The 12,544-nt window shown below is 41.4% G+C and overlaps 2 protein-coding genes across 4 annotated transcripts in view; one reads left to right on the forward strand and one right to left on the reverse strand.

Moving 5' to 3' along the window:
* The window catches only part of LOC138454056 (myosin-10-like), a 623,027-nt gene extending 619,641 nt beyond the window's left edge, over positions 1-3,386 (reverse strand). For both annotated transcript variants that reach the window (XM_069607013.1, XM_069607016.1), the window contains exon 1: positions 3,112-3,386. The gene's annotated coding sequence lies outside the window, so the exon portion shown is untranslated. The remainder of the gene's footprint in view (positions 1-3,111) is intronic.
* Positions 3,387-3,653: 267 nt separating this feature from the next.
* The window catches only part of MPV17L (MPV17 mitochondrial inner membrane protein like), a 388,825-nt gene continuing 379,934 nt past the window's right edge, over positions 3,654-12,544 (forward strand). The window contains exon 1 of one of the 2 annotated variants that reach the window (XM_069607017.1): positions 3,654-3,723. The gene's annotated coding sequence lies outside the window, so the exon portion shown is untranslated. The remainder of the gene's footprint in view (positions 3,724-12,544) is intronic. The other variant, XM_069607018.1, reaches the window with a different exon arrangement.

Consider the following 12,544-nt stretch of genomic DNA (forward strand, 5'->3'; position numbering starts at 1 on the left):
GCAATGCCTACACAAAACTGTTGGCGGTGCATGTGAATGTTTGTGGTGTATCAACTAGTTCGTTTTAGTTGTTTCCTAAGCAAACAACAAGTGTTAGGCCACTGACGTGTTACACAGGTAAAGTTAGTTTTGAAGGGTGTGTTTTCCAATCTAGGGTATTCATAGAGGGAACTCGAAAGGCCAGAATTGCTATTGAGTGATTGGAGAAATTCGGGCCCCGACCAGCACGCAGAACGCATAGATGAGTTTGTGTAACCCACCCAATGTATTATGCAAAATGCCAAGTTCAATTGGCACAATAGAGTACCAGACAGAAATGCAATGCTATGATGCAACACACACACACATGACTGGATGGTCCGTTACGGAGTGGGTGTCGGAGGAAAGGTCCCAGAGAAGAAAATCATCTCCTCTCAGTATTTGTAAATAGAAGGGAGGGTTCTTACCCCAAATAATATGTTGAAGTGTAAGCAGGGCCAGATTTAGGGCAGGGCCATCCGGGCGACCGCCCAGGGTTCTATTAGCCCCCCGCCACGCCAGCTCGGGGGGAGTCTTTCAAGGTCTTCTCTGAGCTGGCATGGTTGGGAGACGGAGTGGCAGAGGCGCCCTATTGAAATTAAATGCGCCCTGCCCTCAGGAGTGGAGAGCACTTAACAACAATAGGGCGCTGCAGCACCTATTGAAAAATGCCCCCCCCTTCCCTCATGACCATTACGCGTGCGGGGGGGGGGCGATGTAGGGGTGCCAACTATTTGTTTTGCTGCCCACTGAGCTGTGGCCTCTAAGGCCAGCCGTGAGTGTAGAACCTCTATGTAAATGAGCCTGGTGAGCTACCTGGCGTGCCCGATGATGGGAATATAAAAAAAGGTTCTCAGATCCAGCACTTGGGTCGTACTTAGTCCACGTTCAACAAAACTACAAATAGGGAGAGCGATTGATTCTTGATTTCAGATTGACAGATCAAAAGGTTCATAACAGTGCGCCTTTGGCCCCTATCATTCACCTGCTTGGGGGTCAGCATACTGAAGATGCACAGTATGGGAGCACCACAATCATAACTTACTTCTGCAGCCCTTCACTGACCCGCGCGCAAAGCTTGTATGCCTTACGCATGTGCAGCACAATGAAAGATCTTTGCTGCTGTGCAAACTTGTATCAAAACCCTACGAGCCTGCCAACTAACCACATATCCAATCCATCCATCAATATATTGTCATCATGTCTGTGTAATGCAAATGTTTCCAGAGACAACAACGTTGAGCCCTTAGCCATTGTGCAGATCAAGCTAGAATGCATAAGTGTGCATGATCATGTTATGTGTATGTAATCATACAGCCCAGCACAATCCAGTTTCAATATCAAGCTGACTGTGGGGAGACCAGTACTGCGGGTCCTGTGTCTTCAAGCATTGCAAGATTGGAACATGATTAGACACATAGTGTAATATTACTGATTACCTGTTAATATGCACTGCTATTGGTTGTATTCACAGTGCCGCAGATGTGTGAAGGAATAACAACAAGTATGCATATTAAATATCGATGCCATAAGCATTCACACGTAACAGTGACAACATGTAACACATTATATGGGACTATTGGTAATGCATCTATTAATAGGCTATCAACCATGCGATTCTACATTGTGCGCTTGTGCCAATAGTTTGCATGTGCGGAAAGCATAAATGGCATATTAATATCAACGTAATATTATGGAGGAGAAACAATAATACACAGAAGATTTAACTTAGCCATAAACCAGACAAATGGCCTAGATTAGTCTCGGGAGGATAGCTCAGGGGCAACGCGCTCGCCTTGGAAGCATGCCGACATGGAGCAACACAGATTCGATCCCCGGATCCGCACATAGAAACCTCCGAGTACTAAGCGCTTTATAAATAACCAATCATAATAATTCACCAAGGTAATTAAAATATCACACAGATACTAATACAATCGGTTTGAAAATATGCCAATATTGCACCTTGTTTCATTTAATAATTTGACAGCAAGTAATAGTACTTTGGAGAATAATAATACCTATACGTGTGTTTTTATCCAACCGCATTTGCATTATTTATCTTTGATCATACATGTATTCCAATCATAATACAATGTGCCACCGAGAATGTACCCATGCTTAGAAAAGAATGCCACTAGTACCACGTGGGTGTAAAAAAGCATCAGTGCCAATGCCAGTACAATCAGTATGCATAGGTAACGAGTATAGGGTTACCGCCCCCGTGTGTAGTCAAATACAACGACACTGCACACTCGTTACAATGAAGTATTTATGCAGCACTAAAAATACGGCACATGTGGCAACAATTCATTAGACAGACGCAACACGAGTAACCCCTTGAAACAATAACTTTAAAGTCAATATACAGAAAAAAGGCACAATGTTGTACCATAGATAAAACGTGGCACTCCTGCAAATGGTGTGCATGCACGCACCCCACCATTGCAGAGGTGCAACAATTCATTTAAATCAATATAACACATAATCAATGTGAATCTATAGATAGAATGGTGTAACTATGCTTCTTGCAAGCATGCACATATCACAGTAATGCACACATGCATCACTGCATAATTGACAACAGTGAACACTTCACATAATAGCTGCGCATAGCAAACGACCGGTTTTTAAATACCATGACTTCAACACACACGAGTGCTACCAGTGAGGTCGGTATCCGTACCTGGTAAAGCCAATACGTTCTGTGTGCACATTTCCGATCTGATAAAGTAATACTGCGTGTGGTCACTACGTTTGCCACGCTGCAGCAGTACGAGCTGTACCTGCACAGTGGAATGTCTGCATTCCTGGGCAGCCCATGTGCATCTCCAAGTACCAAGAACACTACACAAGGGCATCGCCCCGGACACTGGCACACATGCTGGAGCTGCACACATATCCCATATACACAGATTAAGAGGGGGCACACTAGGTGGCATATTACACAATCTCCTGCTCTGACTGACACACAGGAAGCAGAGGAAAGGCAGGTTACAAATGGAATACATCCAATAAACGTGGAAAAATGTTTCAGTGACAAGCACACTTGAGCCACTGTCTACGACATGAAAAGCCACATTCATATTTTACCTGATGTTTGATCCGTTTGAAAAATATGGAATTTGAACTTCATCAAAATAATCAAAAATGAAATGCAAATAAAATGTCTACATTGGTATAAGTAGTGTTGTCCCAGAAGCAGGAGCCTGGCTGGGTTATATCTTTTTTTCAGCGCTGTACCATGTCTGGGATTCTCTTTTGCTGGTTCATGGGGTGAGAGGGCCTTCCCCGCCCACCAATGCGGCAGCCCGAACAGAAAAGAAAAAGGAGGTCTTCATGCTCTGCCGTCCACAGAGCGACTGAAAGCACCGCCCTGTTAGGCGTTTGCTGCCTGCCAAGCCCCATCCATCAGAACACAGTGAACCAATAGGAAAAGGGGGCGTAGTCTGGACAAGCAGAGGGGCAAGGGATTTGCTTGAATAGGAGAGATGGATTTGAGACTTCTGTTCCCAGGAGGAGGTGCGGTGCAAGACTCGATTCCGAGGATGATGGATGGATGATGGTCGACCAATAGAAACACTGTGCTTGAACTCTAAACCGAGGCTTGAGACGCAGGCCAAAGACAACGGTATAGGGAATATGCGAAGCCACACCCCCTTTACGCAGAGCGGCCACCGTCTGTCGCCTGATTCAGAGGACAAGGTAAGGGTATGTTAGGGCTGTACCCACACCACAGTATACCAGTCGTAGACGTGGGGCAGAGGAGACAAAAACCGCTCAGTCTGTCTTTGTTTGCATCAGGACTTTGTGGTCAGAGAGTGCTATAGGTGTGACAGCTTATCTTTCAATGGAGAAGGATACTAACAGGTGTACTAGGCGGAGCATGCGAGCAGCCAATAGCACGAGAACCGTCTGCAGAGTCACGCCTACCAGTTCTAATAATACGTGCCTCCTGTCTTGCCTTATAATTCAGAACACATTACCCTGGTCTCCTCAGCAGATTTAACAATGTTTTAGATTTTAAGAAACAACGCGGTACTACTTACTATTCAACATCTGCCATCTCATAAATGCATTTTTGTATTTCCAAACGAAAAAAAAGAAACGAATAACAAATCATATACTGAAAATGGAAGTGTAAGACTTGCTATTGATTGATTGTAATTATTATAACAAAAAGACATCTGACATGCTAAATGAACGCCTATATGATTTTATGTATTTTTTATTTATTTTTTATTTGTTTAGTTGATAAAATCAACCTTTCAAATTACAAAACAGTTAATAATATGCAATACAATAAGCTCTTTAAGATGATCTTTCAATTAACAGATTAATACCAGATAAAACACAAAAAAGAACCAATTTAGAGACATACAGAATAGACAAATACAAAAATAAAAATTGACAGGCAAGTTTCTTCGTTAATATATAATACATATAAAATGCTAGTGACTAGCCTCAAGGAGATACTACCAGACTCACCACAGGCATAACTCTGAGAGCTTCAAGGTCAATTTTAAATGTCAAAATTAATTGCAATAACAATTTGCAGGAAATATGGCATCAAAAAACTGCACAATGGCTATCTTAATAGTTAAGGAAGATGATGAAAAAATACATTGCCACACGTCCTTTTTTATGTACAAATATTGTTCCTCAAAAAAGTTTTTAAAATAAAGCTTGCGAATGGACATCAATTGGAAACAATAGACTAGACAATGTTCCAATGTTTTCTTTTTGATCAGGGATTTTACAAAATCGACACTGATTTTCAACTTTCGGAATTTGTTTTCTATGCGCCAAGACATCCAAGGCCGGCCATAGATTCAGATTTTATGTATTTAAATATCTAAACTAAATGCACGAAACGTCAGTCCAGACTTGCCTTGTTATTTATTAGTCTATGTTTTAATGAAAATACAGTTCCTTAAAATGCATACATGTTATTCCACACTCTGCCAGCGATTGTATGTGGGGATTTTCTATGTAATTATTTAAAGGGTACATAGATGCCCATAATACATTGAATTCCAAGCTTGACAGCTTTTATCATTAGATTAACGATTTCCTTGCACTACTGTTGATGAGTATCTAGGATTTCATTTTGCGTATAACACACTCATTCAACCCCACCACTATAGTCGCACACTGAACACCCACCCCGTTTCTCCAATGTGTTATTCCCAAACAATCATTATTGATCAAAATTAGAGTGTTTAACCTTTTCTCCCCGTCCATCAAAAATTCTGCAGATAGTTCAGTTTGATTGGTTTGGACTCATAAATCAATATTTGTTTATTCCGTGAAAACTATAGACATACATCTTGTCCTCAGGCTCAGTTTAGTCATTTCCCTTTTAGAAATAGGACATAATGACGACCATTGAGCGTGCTTTTGAAAAATATCAAGAGAAGAGATTACACACAAATATTAGGGTCAACCATCGGCAGCTTGTGAACTTTGAAACTTGTTGGGCAGAAATGCCAGCCTTGAAAGCTTGACTCCTCCCAGGCGGATTCTCACTCCAAGAATTCTCCCTCCAAGAAACATTTTGAAATAAGGGGCCAAAAGCTTGCATTTTACAGCACAGTGTTCTGAAGAAGTTGGATAAAAAGTCGTAAGATGTATAGGCAGTATAAACGGTGTGTGTGAGATTTTCAAGGACTTAAGATGCCAAGCTTGCCACATTTTCCTGCAGCAAATAATTTGCCTTCATCAATGCAAACACTTGATGAACAGTAGTCATATACTTAGGTCACTCCCATATTGGGACAAATGGCATTCATAACATTAGAAAGTACGCCCGTTTAAAATATTGTAGGTAGTGTGAATCAGAGTAGTTTGAAGTACTGTGACAGGCGATAGATATAGCACATCTAAAAAAAAAGGCCAGATTTCAGTTCATTGTGCAAAAATGCCAGAACATACTGTCACAACCCATCAAAATTGCTAAGCCATTTTCAAATTCCCCTAATTAATCATGCAAGATTTTCACCATTAAAACACATGGATTAGAGTTTTTACATCTGCCTAAGAACATTGCTATGCCTGTTTGACCCTGTCTCATAAAATGCCCATGCAAGCTAAAAACATTTCCACTCTCTAGTCCAGTTTTCCTTCGAAAAAGGGTCTGGTAAAAAATGTGAGAGACTGTCCAAAGAACCTTCTTATTAGCAAGGGTAAAAACCGAATCAACTGGCATGAAGGAGCTCGGAACAAGTTTAATAGTAGGATAAATTAGATTTTCCGCTCTATGACACTGGAGTGGAAGTGGGCTACATTTAGTCTCCCACAATATGAACAATCGATAATCTAAGACACTTTCAGTGGGAAACATGGTTGTTTAGGCCCTACTAATCCAGAACAGCACCTTCATGCCTTTTGATGCGCAAATTTTACTAAAAAAGAGGGAAATGAGGGCCAAACTATGATTTTCTAGGCATTCGCTCTTGCCTTCTGCTAGGAAAATACCCCTGGCTAGAAACAACAAATTGGCGCATACACATTTTATAAAGCTATACCGGGCCAGAATGATGCTGAGCTTATGTCCTTTTAAAAAGTGGGAACTCAGGTCGATTTTGGGAAGTGATCAACTCATTGGATGGAGGCCAAGCAGTAAAACAATCCAATTCAGTCTCTGAGGCTGATTGGATTGAGAATTTCAAAATACTTTATAGTACAAGGGATAACAAGGTGATTCAATGCGGGGGAAATTCACCAGGTTTGATTAATGACTGGGTCCTTGCTATTGAACATGATCTAATTGTTGGTATTATGTGCAAGTCGAGTAATTCAATTGACTAAGTGATAAACTGCTAAAGTTGAATCCAGATATTTGGGCAAGTATATATGTCCTCCTATTTGCCGGCATGTTGAATCTATGAGCTTCCCTAACTTTTAGAGGACCGCATATGTGATTGCGATTTTTAAAAGGGGTGCAAGGACAGATCCAAGAAAATATCGGTGGATTACGATCTTGAGTGCTGATATTAAGATCTTCAAATCCCTTTTGCTGGTCCACTTGGAAATGTAACAAGTTGAACTGGCTACAGACCGGTTTCAGGAGAGGCCACGGCACAAAATGAAATGTGTCGCTGTTGAAAACCCTCCAACATCGGGTTTGGACCAAAAGATCTACGAGCATGTATGTTGCCTCAATTTATTAGGCAGCAGCCTTTGACCGGGTTGACCGAAGAGTACTATGGGAGAAACTTGTTGGCTGGGGGATTCTGGATGGGCTCTTAAGATTATTCATTGGTCTCCATGAATCCTCAGGCATACAGATAAGGCTGAATAGGCAAGGCTCTTTGCCCAAAATAATTAATATCAACTCAGGTCTTAGGCAGGTATGCATACTTGCTCCCTGCCTATTTAATTTATATGTTTCTGACCCTGGGGACTACTGGGATAAGGTAGCGTTCATATCCCCTAAACTAGGTTCCTTTCGTGTCCTGTGGCTGTCCTGTGCGGATGATTTCCTGCTTTTTGACCATACCTCAATTAGTTTACAAAGATTACTTGATGCATTCGCATTATTTGCCTCCAGAAATGTTCTTAGTGTAAATTCTGAAAAAACAAAATATTGCTAATACACCGGAAGAACACTTGTCACACCTTAAAATGAGAATTAACTAATGTCACTTTGCTTATTTGGGTTACCCAATTTGTGGGAAGCCACAGAAAACTTTACTAAGAAATATGCTGAAACACAAAGCTTTTTTATTTATGATTCAGACGCTGAAGATAAATCGACGGTTTGGTAGGTTTTCAACTAAACCAGTTTTAAATTTGTATTTGGGGAAGGTGTGCCCAAAAAGGATTTATGGGCTTGAGCTGGTTGGAGAGTAGGCGTTTGGCTTTGTAAATAAATTAGAAGCTCAACTGTGGAGGAGAGTCCTGAATGTTCCAGCATCTATTCCTGCAGCGGGCATACGTTATGAATTGGGAATCTCCTCCATACAATTTAAAGCAATGTGGTGCCATTTAAATTTGTATAGGGAGCTGTGTTTTGCCCTGGTGGAAACTCTATCCGAGAAGTTGAATCATTTGTTAACTGTCCCAGAAACTAACTTCATCTCTGATTTAAAGGTTAAATATAATAAGGTATTAGATGAATTTGAGATAGGAAGCACAGATCTAGAGTTGCTATTGTGGAAGGATAAAACAGCCGTGTTCCAGATAGATTGGCGAAGCACTTTGGACTCCCTTCATGCCTTTCCCTCAATGAATTAACTGTTGCACAAATAAAAAAAACAAGGGATTGTGGCACCTTTTCTTAATATTTTCCCTAATCTTAGAAGGCAAACTGATTTATTAAGGTGTAGATGGAATATTTTCCCCACTAGAGAAGTTCTTTAAAGACGGAAACAAATTGATAAGGAGGAGGCATATTGTAATTTTTGTAAAGACCACACAGAGTTGGAAACGCTGAAACATGTTGTGCTGTATTGCAAAGCTTTAACTCTGATCACAACGAAATATTTTGATATAGCCCTCAGAGGTGCCCCAAGTTATGATGGTGCAGCATCATGTGCAAGATGCTTGAGTGGTTACCCAACTTCGTTTGGATTGGCAGTCACTGATTTTGTCAATTTTATAAAATGAAGAGATTGTGCATTTTGATTGTGAAATGTTATCCTTCCACAATGTATTTAGCTTTTTAAGATATTTTAAGCAGCTAAATCTTGTGTGTATTTTAGTTTTAGGTTGAGTAAGTTTTAACTGCTCGAATTTATATCACTCTTTTAAATTTATAAGCTTGTTAATTATTTGGATCATCTATGTAAATGTATTTTTAATATGCACCATTTGAGCTTCATGAATTTAGAGGATACATTACATTGTTTGTGTTGTAATGTGTTATTGCAAAGGTTTTCTTTTGAGAACTAGATACATTTAAATTTAAAAAATAAAAATAAGAAGAACCCATTAACCTCATAAATTCAGCAGGCCATGTTAATAGTACAATGTAAGGTTTCCACAGTTTGGCACATTTTCATGCTAGCCTCCAAATTGCCCCCAGAAAATGACCAGCAGATTGTCATGCCATTTTATGTTATGCTTCATGGGATTATAAAGCCCATCGCTTTCATTTACATAATCTCATGGCATGGAGGACAATCTTGAGTTTTCAGTGGGAAACTGGACTTTGGTATGGTTGTCATGGTGTAGGTCTACAGGAACCACAAAGTAAGTAGTCCTTGCTGGGTGCCGGGGGGCAGGGGAGAGGGGCAAGGGATACATATATGCCTTTTTGCCTTTTTACTACTGCCTACCTGTCCGTGGTTTGTGCATGTTACAAATGAGCATCTGTGTGATTTCAGATCAGTGCTTTGGGCTTGTTGCTGTTCTCCTGCAACGTGGGGGGCTTTATATGGTATCATTCTTGTGTGCTGTGAGGTTGTTCCCACACCCTCAATTTTCTCAGTGCTTTGCCAGGTTTGTCTCAGTAAAGAACATTATTGTTCCTATTTTTCAGATCGTCCAGAAAATTCTTTCAGTTTCAAATCGACCCTCAAAATTACCAGTATGACGTTATTCATTTAATGGGGGATTTATACTGACCCTCCATGCAAATGGCTCACTGCGGGTGCTCATAACGTCCCATCACATTTGCCCCAAAAATAGCCCCATTCAATGCCACATTGCCCCAGAATTAGCCCAGGTCAGTTTCACTTTGCCTCGAGAAGAGCCTGTGCCACTTCCAATCATACCTTCAGATAAGGGGTGTATCTGCAACTTTTACTCCCTAAAAATAGGCAAATACGCCCCAACAATAAAAATAGGGAGTAAAAATACTCCCAACAAAAATAGGAAACAGACATGTAGAAGAATCTTGTGCCCCTGCTTTCACCCACACAGCTCAATGGATTTGTTTGGACCAGTAGTGTACGTTTTAACGCAGGCTGAATCTGTTATTGTTACTGCCTGTTCAGAAGAAGTTAACATGTATCGTTCAATATGTATGAATAATTAGATGCAAAGAAATAATGAATTGGACTTACATTTTTACTCCCTAAAAATTAATTTTACTCCCAACTTTAAAAAATAGGGAGTAAAATACTCCCACTTCCAAATCTTATCTGGATCACTACTTCCAATGTTGCCACAATAGTTCCATACCATTTCATAATTATACCACAATTGCCCCGTTACTCATATTGAACTTCTCAGAACTTTCACTTGTCACTTCACATTGCTTCCAGAATAGCCCCATATCATTTGCATTAATGGTATCAGGAGTTTATGTAGCAGTTAATGACATATCCTTCCGGTTTCAAACACTGTTAAAGTAGCTGTTTCTATTACCCAATTTCATGTCAATCAGTTTGTTGACCTCAGAAGGATAAAGGGCTGAGTTGGCCCTGCTGGGATTCAAACTTGGAAAGAGGCTTGTGAGATGTCCAACCATTGTCTCCAGAACTGCACCATGCTCTTTTAGATTACCCCCAATATTATACTATGCTGTTTCTCATTTCCCTAAAGAGTCTTCTTGCCATTTCACATTGCTCCCAGAACTGACCCATGTCAATTCACATTTCTCCCAAATTGACCTATGGCATGTATAGGTGGAGCTGGGGTCCTCTTAACAGTCACCCCAATTATCAGCTCGGGCCCATCAAAGACTCTCCGCCATAAGAACGGAAGACTCAGCCATGGGGCAAAGTTACTGTCTTTTATTAGCAAACAAAATGACAGGGAACACACCAGAAAAACAAGTATCCTCCGGAACTCTTGTCTTCTAAGCATGTGTCACCCTGTGTTATACCGATGTGACATGACAAATCTAGGTTCATGCATCTACATTGGTATAGAAGGTATTCGGGTTAGTTCTACAATTGGATAACCATGTATACAGGCTCCTCCTAGTTTGCAGGGTCGCAGAGAGACCATTGGCCCTTGCAACAAATTATATCCCCACGTGAAAAGTGAATCTGGATTGGGCAGAATGTGCCCTCCCATCCCTGGGAACCTGGACAGTTACCAGACTGAGTGTACCTTTTCAAGGCAATGGGAATGAACATGGAGGTGTGAAGTGTTCCCTAATGTTGCCATCTCTGATCATCTAAGCCTGGGAGAGTGCATTCATTTAGCAGTTTGTAGGCAACACTTGTAGCTTTTAACCCTCTGGTTCGATGGGAACAGTCCTCTCTGTCTACCTTGGTTGAATGGGAATTGTCTTGTTCGCCTAGGTCACATGTGTAGAGACTGCGAAACAGAGCTGACCTGCTTGTAATTATGTGGATTTTAGCATGAATTTCTGCAGGTGGCTCATTGTCTTGGTAACTGGAGTTTCTCCACTTGCCCTTGGCTGGGTGCCTTGGTTCTGCTTGCCTCTGGCTGCGGCGATCATGTCAGCTTTTCCATGTACCTGAAGCCTGTCTCTCCTTTGCCATCCATTTCAGAGACCTATAGCTTCCATATCATTCCCTCTGGCTTCTCTATGCTAGTGCCAGTCAAGCATGTGCAAGCTCAATAAAGGAACTCTTTGCATCTTGCGGTTTCAGCTTTGGCGACCAAAAATATGGATTGTTCCCCTCAAGGGAGCACTTCTAAATGCGAGATCCCTCGTGGCCCACGCTATAGACATAGCTGATCTGATTACAGAAGGTAACTTGGACTTCCTTGCTATAACAGAGTCCTGGCTACCGCAGGACTTGCACTTCTGCTAGCCGATACACAATCTCCAGACAAGACAGAGATGGATCCGGAGGTGGAGGAATTGCCATCATATCTAGAGAGAGCCTAGCATTGAGACTAGTCCAGTACCAAACTCTGCAATCATGTGAAATTCTCGCTGTAAAACTCCTGCTAAACAATTCTCAATCACTTACCATGCATCTAATTTACAGACCTCCTGGGCCCCTTGGGACATTTGAGGAAGACTTGCATAGTACACTCGCCAACAACCCTAAACTACTGTTGCTAGGCGACTTTAATTTAGGATTTAACGACCCAGCGGACAAGCAGTCCTTAGTAATAGCTAATACCCTTAATGCACTTGGCCTGTCGCAAAAAGTGAATGTACCCACTCATATAAAGGGTAGAACTCTAGACTGGATAGCCGACTACAATTGCACAGGTACTATTACCGCCATTACGCATCAACTCTGGACCGACCATGCTGTTGTGTCCTTCACTCTATTAACTACCAGACCACAACAAATGACCACACACACGGCTCCACCTTGCCTTACTAGAAATAAAAAGAACATTACCGTGGACAAAGTGATTCCTGCTATGCTCCCCACCTTAAATGCATTGCCTGATAATCTTGACCCAAGTACCATGGTGCATGAATACAACAAAATCATGCTCACCACACTGGATACAATTGCTCCTCTTAAATTAAGAACAAGTAAAGCTGAAGCCCACCTTAACAACTGGTTCACCCCCCAACTAAAGGACCTAGGTCTACTGAAGAGAAAGTGTGAAACTGTCTGGAGACTATGGGCCTCATTACGAGTATGGAGGTAGCCATAGTGCTATTAGCGCCATAGCTGCCTCTACACCGGGCTCC

Source organism: Ambystoma mexicanum, chromosome 1p, assembly GCF_040938575.1.
Source record: "Ambystoma mexicanum isolate Mex_15411 chromosome 1p, UKY_AmexF1_1, whole genome shotgun sequence".
NCBI lineage: Eukaryota > Metazoa > Chordata > Amphibia > Caudata > Ambystomatidae > Ambystoma > Ambystoma mexicanum.